This window comes from Mus musculus, chromosome 12, assembly GCF_000001635.26.
Source record: "Mus musculus strain C57BL/6J chromosome 12, GRCm38.p6 C57BL/6J".
Taxonomy (NCBI): Eukaryota; Metazoa; Chordata; class Mammalia; order Rodentia; family Muridae; genus Mus; species Mus musculus.
In genome coordinates this window covers 54233382-54242565 of record NC_000078.6, presented here as the reverse complement: position 1 = coordinate 54242565, position 9184 = coordinate 54233382, and the positions used below count along the sequence as shown (strand labels likewise).

The following is a 9184-nucleotide window of genomic DNA, read 5'->3' as shown; positions in this document are numbered from 1 at the left end:
ACAAGCCCCACAACAGTTTAACTAAAGGAGATGGCACCTCCAAACCAACACGATGGTGGGCATCTCTGCAGCTGGAGCACACATGTACAGAGCCCCCAGCGATAAAAGCTTTCATGGACATTCCCCCTCACAGACACACGTGCCAACGTGTGACTGATTCCACAGATGTGCGTGTCAACATGTGGTCAGTTTACTGGGTATGACATCTTTACAACCTGGTCAGTTAAAAGATTTCCAGACCTTTACAGTGAAAGTATGCCATGTTTATACATACTGTGATTCTCAGGTCACTGCCACCACGCTGGGTGCATGCGTGAGCACACACTCACACACGCAACATGCCTGAGCCATTAGCAGTTTGTGCCCTAAATGTAAGACAAGGAATTCCCCAGATGAGTTTTAAATTCCAGAGCAATTACTACATCCAATTCTGAAGAGCCAGAAGGAAGGATCATCTGCCAAGGAGCTATTAGTGACGGGATGGCTCCTGCTTCAAAGTCTGTCCTGGATTATCTCCTAAAGTACTCAGTCGATTTTCAGAGCATGCTGTGGCGTCACATGACCTAAAGAGAAGCCACCATCTTCAAAACCTAAGGAGGTAGAAGAGAGGAAGGCCACAGATTACCTCACTTGTAGGCTACATCTAATGAGCTGCCTGAAGAGTAAAAGCATCAAAAACATTTTTTTCTGCTTTAGCAAAAACAGTATTAAATATCAAGTTTCTTTAAGTAGAGTAGATATTTAGACCAACTCATTCATGGTTGTCTGACCATTGTAAAGACGGAACAGCACTGAAGCTGCTAACTGCATACTCACTGGGCACGGTTTTATTGCTAGATTGTTTTCAAGCCAGTGCTGCCTTGACAATGTGTTTTCACAGCAGAAAGTGGCAGAATGCAAAGTCTCCCAGGTCCTTTCACAGCAGAAGTACCTAATAAGAGACGAAGGGAACACTGGCTCAGCGATAAAGTGGTTGGACAGTGCCTGGGCCTATGTGTTCCTGTTCTTATTTCTTCCCAGGCCCAAGACAACCAAGCATCATCAGGTTTTTTGAACCCTCAGCAAGTTGGAGCCGGTCTCAGAAACCTTCTCAGCGGGACTCCAGGTCACTCTTGTCCGGTTCATGATACCTAAAATCAAACACACTTGTAACTTCTTGCCTAGAAGGAATAGAAACTCAAAACAAAAACAAAACAACAACAACCAAAACAAACCCCCAAACCCAAAACCAATCTTACCATCCAAATTTGCAAGTACCAACCAAATAAGGGAAAGACGCTATGAGATTTCAGTTCATTGAGACCCTTGGGAAAGACGCTATGAGATTTCAGTTCGTTGAGACCCTTGTGGTTTCATTGACAAGACATTTTTAAAAAATACAAGAGTCAAATGGGACCAAAGCCATCTTGGGCCGTGCCCTTGTTTTTATAGATTAGGAAACTGAGTCAGACTTGTATTGTGTCCCAACTGTCCCATACTGCCCTACTGCTGACTGGCCACAGGCTGTAGTCAGCGGATCCCTATCGTTCTGATTCTATCATCTGTGCACTTTGGGGATGGCATGTGGATTGTCATGTGAAGTATTTCGGGCAAAAATGATTCAATAGTAAAGTACCAATGTTGTCAATTGGTAAAATTCTAAATCATTTATTTCAGAGATTAACAATACTACAAAAATAGAAAATGATCACACAGGTGTTTTTCCCAGGACATGGTGTTTCCCTTGCATTTGGGCTGTGCTATGATTTCCCTAAATGTGGGATAGTCAACTGCACAGCTGTGGTAGTGGGGCTGCATTTCTGCTTACCTCTGGTTAAAAGAAGAGAGGTGAAAATCAAATGAGGATAGAAAAACTTGGACCAGATGCCACAATAAGTAAATCCAGCCCATCTCAATGCAAAAATACAGCAGAGATTAAGTTAGCTACAAACAACTTCCTAGGAATTCATCATGTCCCATGCTCGTTAAATTCCCATCTAAGGGAAGAATCACACACTCTATAACCACAGCACTTGGAGGTGGCGGCAGGAGGATCTAGAACTAAAGCCCAGTCTGAGCTATAGGAGGAAGACAAGAGAGTAAGGAGAAAAGGGGGATGGGGAGGTGAAGGAGGAATCACTGTTGCTTTTTAAGGGATCAAACATATTTGTGCTTCTTTTCTGACCGGTGCAGGAGACAGGACATACTTTCCCCCAGTTTGACCTTTCAGTAGTGGAATTGGCCCAGCCTGGCCTCTTCCCTCTTCCCTCTGAGACTAGCTACATAGAAAGTTCACTTTTCTTACGCTGACAGTGAAAATACCACCACCACCCACTGATTAGATAAGTGGAGAATATTCTTACTCCTTTGCTGTCTTAGTCAAAGTTCTATTGCTGTGAAGAGACACCCTGACCATAACAACTCTTATTAAAAAAAAAAAAGCATATAGTTGTTTACAGTTTCAGAAGTTTAATCCATTATCATCATGATGGAGAGTGTGGTAGCTCACAAGCAGACATGGTGTTGGAGAAGCAGATGAGAGTTCTACATCTAGATCAGCAACAGGCAGAGTGACACCCGGCCTCTCTCCACTAATTATTTGAAACCCCAAAGCCCACCCCTGATGTCACACTTCCTCCAACAAGGCCACACCTACCTCAACAAGGCCACACCTCCTAATCCCAGTCAAGTTGTACCACTCCCTAATGACCAAGCATTCATTCAAATATATGAGCCTATGGAGGCCACTCCTATTCAAACTACCACAGTTGCTCCTTAAAAATCATCCGTTTTCAAATATTCCCAAACTCTGATATTGAATGATAGTCTCTGGTTTTCAAACCCAGGTGTTGATAGTTCTTAAAATCCCCCCACCCCTCCCCAGGTATCTGAAAGGTGCAGGCATATCTACCACTGTGTTGAAGCAAGAGGAGTACTGCTACTGGACGAATGCCAGGTCTGGTGAAGGCCAAGCCACTGCTGTCATTCAAAGGTCAGTAGCATCCCTTGTCCTTAATGTTCTCAAGTACTTCCATGTAAATTTAGCATGCTCCTGGAGTGGGGAGCTGAGATAAAGGGGCAGATCTCCATGCTGTTCTGAGGTTGGGAAGCACCTGCTTGCGAGAGAAGATTTGTGTATACGGTTTCAGTGCTCATTCAACCATGGTAGAGTATTTACACCATAGAAATATCCAAACACTACAAGTGAGAACTCTTTATTCAATTTGCCAGCTAAGTTTCCCCACATTTGGGGAAATCGCAGGGGTCAGCACATCCGGAGTGCAATGGATAAGCCTCGCCCTGGGAAAACCACCTTGGTGGTCATGGTATCTCCCTGCCAGGTTAGGTCAAATTTATCTTTTCTTAGCAGCAGATAAGTAAATTTATCTTATTCCAAAATTGTGGAGAGCTTTCAGGCCATTTCTAGGAACCTGACGAGAATTTGACTTTGGGCTAGGACGTGGACATAGGCTCAAGAGGAATACAGCTAAGGAACACATTCTTAGTATCTTGATGGGTCTTGTTAAGACCCTGAATACAGTAATCATGGGACCTTTGTTTATGCTTTGTTTGGTCCTTAACTACTCTGTTTATGCCTTAGAACTGATCATATTCTTTGCATGTACCTAGAATGTCATAAAAGCAGACTGGAAAAAAAATAAACCTGCTTTAGCCTTAGCATTGGCTGGAGTCATGTTATGGTGTTGTCTAATTGTCTTTTTATTTTCAATTCTGTCTCCCTACCTTGAGACCCTGTTGACTGACTGAGCTGGCTTGGTCAAGAAATCAATAGATAATATTAAAATATGAATAAAACTGAAGTCCTTCGCCTTGGTCAGACCTAAGAGTCACACTTGGCTCCTTAGCAAGCCAGAGCTTGGTTCTTTCACTCTGAAGGTAAGTAAGGAGAAAGAATAAAGCCAGAGAGCAAAGTATCCAGAGTTTGCTGTTGTCATCATGGTTCTGGTGGCATTGCACATAAAGGAAAAGGTAGTAAGACTCTAGAACAGAACAGCACAACTCTCCTTCCTTATGCTGTTGCCTAGGAACCTGTTTGCATGTCTTTGGTTAAAGAATGAAGATAAGCCAGGCAGTGGTGGATCATGCCTTTAATCCTAGCACTTGGGACGCAGAGGTAGTGGATTTCTGAGTTCAAGGCCAGCCTGGTCTACAGTGCCTGGCAAATACAGAAGTGGATGCTCATAGTCATCTATTGGATGGAACACAGGGCCCCCAATGTAGGAGCTAGAGAAAGTATCCAAGAGCTGAAGGGGTCTTAAACCCTATAGGAGGAACAACAATATGAACTAATCAGTACCCCCCGAGCTCGTGTCTCTAGCTGCATATGTGGCAGAAGATGGCCTAGTCGGCCATCATTGGGGAGAGGCCCCTTGGTCTAGCAAACTTTATGATGAACACCAGGGCCAAAAAGTGGGAGTGTGTGGGTAGGGGAGCAGGGCAGTGGGGAGGATATAGGGGACTTTTGGGATAGCATTTGTAATGTAAATGAAGAAAATATCTCATAAAAAAAGAAGAATGAAGATAAAAGAAGGCTAGACACCCACGGATGTAGTTAGTTACTGAGATGGCTCTAATATTGAGAGACAAAGCCCCTCCCCACTGCCTATGGCTTACTGGGTATGGTGATGCATACCTATAATCCTAGTGCTTGGGGGGAGGAGGAGGAGGCAGGAGAATAATTTTCTAGGTCAACCTTGGCTGCATGAAACCCTATCACAAACAATAAATACAGCAGTAGCAGCAGCAGCAGCAGCAGCAGCAGCAGCAGCAGCAGCAGCAGCTGTCAACAGTAATGTGAGGAGGGAGTTTGGAAGCACCATTCTCCTGGTCTAGCTTAAGATGAGTAGGATCCTAGCTAGTTGGTGGCGGTCTTCTGGGAGACCCTGAGGTAGCAGATTCCTGGAAAAGCTGCACAACGGTCCCTGAGCCTCAGACATTATGGAGGAGAAAAAAAAAATATGAAGATTTCTTCCTCCTCTCCTTCTTCTTCTCCTCTTTCTCCTCCTCCTCCTCCTTCTTCTAAAAACATTTATTTATTTTATGTATATGAGTACATGTGGCTGTCGTCACACACACCAGAAGAGGGCATCAGATTCTATTACAGATGATTGTAAGACATCTCTCTAGTCCCCCCCAAATTGTCGATTTCTAAGTCACTAAATTTTGAGATAATTTGTTCTGAAGAAGTAGGTAATTAATGGAATAATGTTAAAGATCAGATGTCATTGAAGAAGGAGGGAGTTGAGGAAATCATCCTTAGAAGTCAAAGCTATTTAACACTGGGAAGGAAAGTACCAAACTAAATCTAGTTTTAAAAATCAAAAGCATATTAAAAATAAACTTAAAATTAAGTAAATAAACAATATTAATATGTCTTGATATTGTTAAGGCTAATCAAGCTTCAGTCTGCAGAGGAAAATGATTTTTCAGGGAATGGCAGTATTGGCATAGTATACAAGCCTGGTTCCTCAAGAACTAAGGGAGATCCATTGAGGAAAACATTGGTTGTAAACTAAAATAATCATTCTGAGCTGATTTTCCGATAATTGTGATGAAAAAATGAAAGATTTCATTTTTGGCAATACTGTAGTACAATAGCTATGGGTTACATGTGGCTACTTAAAATTTCAGCTAGAATCGATTGAAATAAAACAAATATTAAAATTAAGTTTCTCAGCCATCCTAGGTATATGTCAAGGCTCAGTCACTGAAGACCACAGTACTGTGCAGCACAGACAGAGAACCTTCCCAGAATATAGACCTTCCGACTTGGAAAATCTTCTCTGCAAGGAAACATTCTGGCACCAGTTTCCCCAATTTGCTTTGCTACTTGTGATCATTCATCCTGATTGCGAATTTGACTGGACTTGAAATGCCTAGGACATTAACAAAGCACATCTCCCAGAAATCCATGTCCTAAGGGAAGACTAAGTGGGAAGACCCATGCTGAACTTGGATGATGGCATGCTATAGGCTGTGTGATACTTTGAATAAGAATGGCATCCATAAGCTCATAAAGTTGAATGCTTAGTAACCAGGGAATGAAACCATTTGATAAAATAAAAAGATTAGGAGGGCTGGGCAGTGGTGGCACACTCCTTTAATCCCAGCACTTGGGAGGCAGAGGCAGGTGGATTTCTGAGTTCAAGGCCAGCCTGGTCTTCAGAGTGAGTTCCAGGACAGCCAGGGCTACACAGAGAATCCCTGTCTCAAAACAACAACAACAACAACAAAAAGATTAGGAGGAAGTGTGTCTCTGGAGTGTGGAAACCCATGCCAGGCCAGTATCTGTCTCTCTGTCTCTCTCTCTCTGCCTACGGATCAAGATGTAACTCTCAGCTACTGTTCCAGCCTCTGCCTGCATGTTGTCATGCTTCCCACCATGATAATAATGGACTAAACCTCTGAAACTAGGCTGTTTCAACACCTCTGACCAGGCTGTTTGTTGGAGAATTATGGAAGACTTTGGGACTTTGTAAGAGAAAAATGGTTGGATGCTTTAAATGGGGCTTAATGGGCCATGCTAAAAGGAGCATGGAAGACAGACTGTGGTGCTTAAGGTGATGTTGAAGCCTGGCTCAAGAAGTTTCAGAGGAGAATACTAGTAAGGAGCCTAGAGACCATTCTTGTGATATTTTTGGCAAAGGATGTGGTTGCCTTTTGCCCTTGTCCAGAAAACAAAACAACAACAACAACAACAAAAATTCCTGTGGCTACATTGAAGAGTTTTGAAATAATGGAATTGGCAGAGGAGATTTCAAGACAGCCTAGTATTGACTCTGTTATGTGGTTATTAGTGGTCACTCTTATGCAGATATATAATGATAAAGAGCAAGCTGAGCAAGGAAAAATACAAAATGTACCGATTGAGAAGAAAAGAAGCAACAGATGTATAAAGAAGCTAAGTCCTGTACTCAAGGAGATAAAAAGTTTTTTTTAAAAAAAGAAGCCTGTTGCTTAATGGGATGAAGTGAGCGGTGACCTCAGGGCAAGACCCGTCTGAACTAAGCTTCCAACTTGTAGTAAGGAATTAAAAAGCTTAAGCAGTAAAGGAGGTCATCAAAACCATAAAGCTGATTGAAAATGTATTTGAACAAGGGGGCCAACTTCTAGCCCCAGCAAACAATAGAACTTGGGAGCTTTTGGCCATGTGGTTCTAGCTTTAGAGTCAAGGATACAAGAAAGGGGTTGTGGAATCCTCCTCCATGGCTAAAGAAAGCTGCTGAGGCCAGCCATGTGTCAGGGGTGTTCCTGCAAGGAATCCAAGAGAGGCCATTGAAAGAAGCTCTGAGGATGTCTGGATGCCTTGGAGACCCCAAGATTCTGGAGACGGCAGAACCATGGAACACCTACCAAGAACAGCTGCTAACAGAGTGTGGAACCAGCCCAAAAGAGAGGAATGTGTTGCAGTCAACAAACTTGAAAGGAATTGTAGATCTGGAGAACACTTTGACATCAGACGTGGAAATGCAGAATTTGGAGTTTTTTCAGCTGGTTGTTTCGTTATGTTTTTTGGTCTTGACTTGGTCCAGTATTTCCTCATTATACTCCCTTTCCTCCATTTTGGAATGGTGATGTATATCTAGTGCCATTGTATGTTGGAAGTATGTGATCACTATTTAATTTTGAGTTTATAGGGATTACAGTTAAGAGATTGCTTTGGGCCTCAGAAGACGCTTTGAACTTTTAAACAGTGTTGAGACAGTGATGGGCTATGAGGAGTTTTAAAGTTGGTCTGAATTCACTTTTTCATTATCATATGGCTACAAGCACTACTTGAGAAAGATCAGGGGGTGAGGCTTTGTCAGAGGAGCCCAGTCTTCTCTCTCTCTCTCTCTCTCTCTCTCTCTCTCTCTCTCTCTCTCTCATCATGATGTTAGCTGTTCTGCTCTGCCATGCTCTCCCTGAGATGATGGGCAAGAACTTTTAACCAAAATGAAACTTTTTTCTTTTCTTTAAGTTATGTTTGTCACATGAAATTTCAAGTTCAGTCCAAAACAACTGAAACCACTTTACAATAAGGAGTCTCTTCTGGTTTAAAACTATTCTTTAAGGAATATTCCAGGCTTGGGGCTGTTTTCCTCTAGAGCCAGAGGATAAGGAGCCCTGAGAGTCTGGCTGCCATTCCCCCTATTCCCCCTAAATAGCCACCAATCCTAATTCCCAGTTTCCTTCTGTGTCACTCAACACATTTTTTTGGGGGGGCTTAGGAAATTCTTCCATACCCCAGGTCAGCTGTGTGAAGTCAGGCCTGGGTGGTCTCTCAGCATTATTACTGCATGACATTTGACTTCAGTCTCCTGTGCCCTGTGGTGATTCCATGCTATAGGTGTGAGCTTAGCTGGCAATTTTTCTGGCAATCAAGAAACAATTGTTTATGCTCTGAACTCCTCCGAATGGATCTATTTGTTGCTGACTCTTTCCACTGCTGACTGGCTTCTCGACCATTTAGTTCCCTGTGGTGAGGGTGGTAGGAGCCCCTACCTTTACATCTAAACTCTCTTCACCTGTCTACCCTCTGTACTTGAGCTTCGTGGCCTAGCATGTGCTCACTGTGATAAATACCTTGATGAAAGCAAGTTGAGAAGGCCTGGGTTTGTTTGGCTTACACGTTCTGATCAAAGTCCATCACAATGGCAGAGCAGGAACACAAGCAGAAGAACCAGGAACCCTGAAGGAACTCTGTCACTGCCTTGCTCGCCGTAGCTGCCACAGCTGGCTGTCTTATACCTCCTGCTTGGGGTGGCACAGCTCACAGTGGGCTGGGCCCTCTCACCTCAATCATTAATCAAGAAAATGTCCCCCAGACTTACCTACAGGGCAATCTGATGAAGGCATTTTCCCAGTTGAGGTTCCCTCTTGTTTGAGCCAACAAAAACCTACCCAACACAGTATATCTCTTTCTTATCCTCCCTCTCTGTTTTGCCTTTTAGCAAACTTATTCTCCCTCTGAACTCTTTAAAGAATTCTGGGAAAATTCCATCTTCGTCATGTCAACACCTACATTTCTTTTGTCATAGGTTCGGTAACTACAAAAGCCATATAGCCCCTGTAGTGTGTTTTGCATTGTGTGTGTGCTCTAAATTCCCCTTCTGTTGAAACCTGAGAACCTTAAATTTCCCATTCATTGTTTTTCAGTGGAATGTTTTCACACTGAGCCTTACCCGCAGAGTCAGGGCTTGTT

General features: G+C 43.1%; 1 long non-coding RNA gene and 1 pseudogene across 1 annotated transcript; both read right to left on the bottom strand.

The window, feature by feature from the left end:
• Positions 1-245: 245 nt before the first annotated feature.
• On the bottom strand, positions 246-8951 carry 1700104L18Rik (RIKEN cDNA 1700104L18 gene). Its single transcript, NR_108033.1, has 3 exons — positions 8814-8951; positions 817-931; positions 246-590 (listed from the first exon to the last, which is right to left on the bottom strand). It is a non-coding gene; the product is annotated as an RIKEN cDNA 1700104L18 gene (long non-coding RNA).
• Gm22220 lies at positions 3180-3328 on the bottom strand (annotated as a pseudogene).
• Positions 8952-9184: the final 233 nt, after the last annotated feature.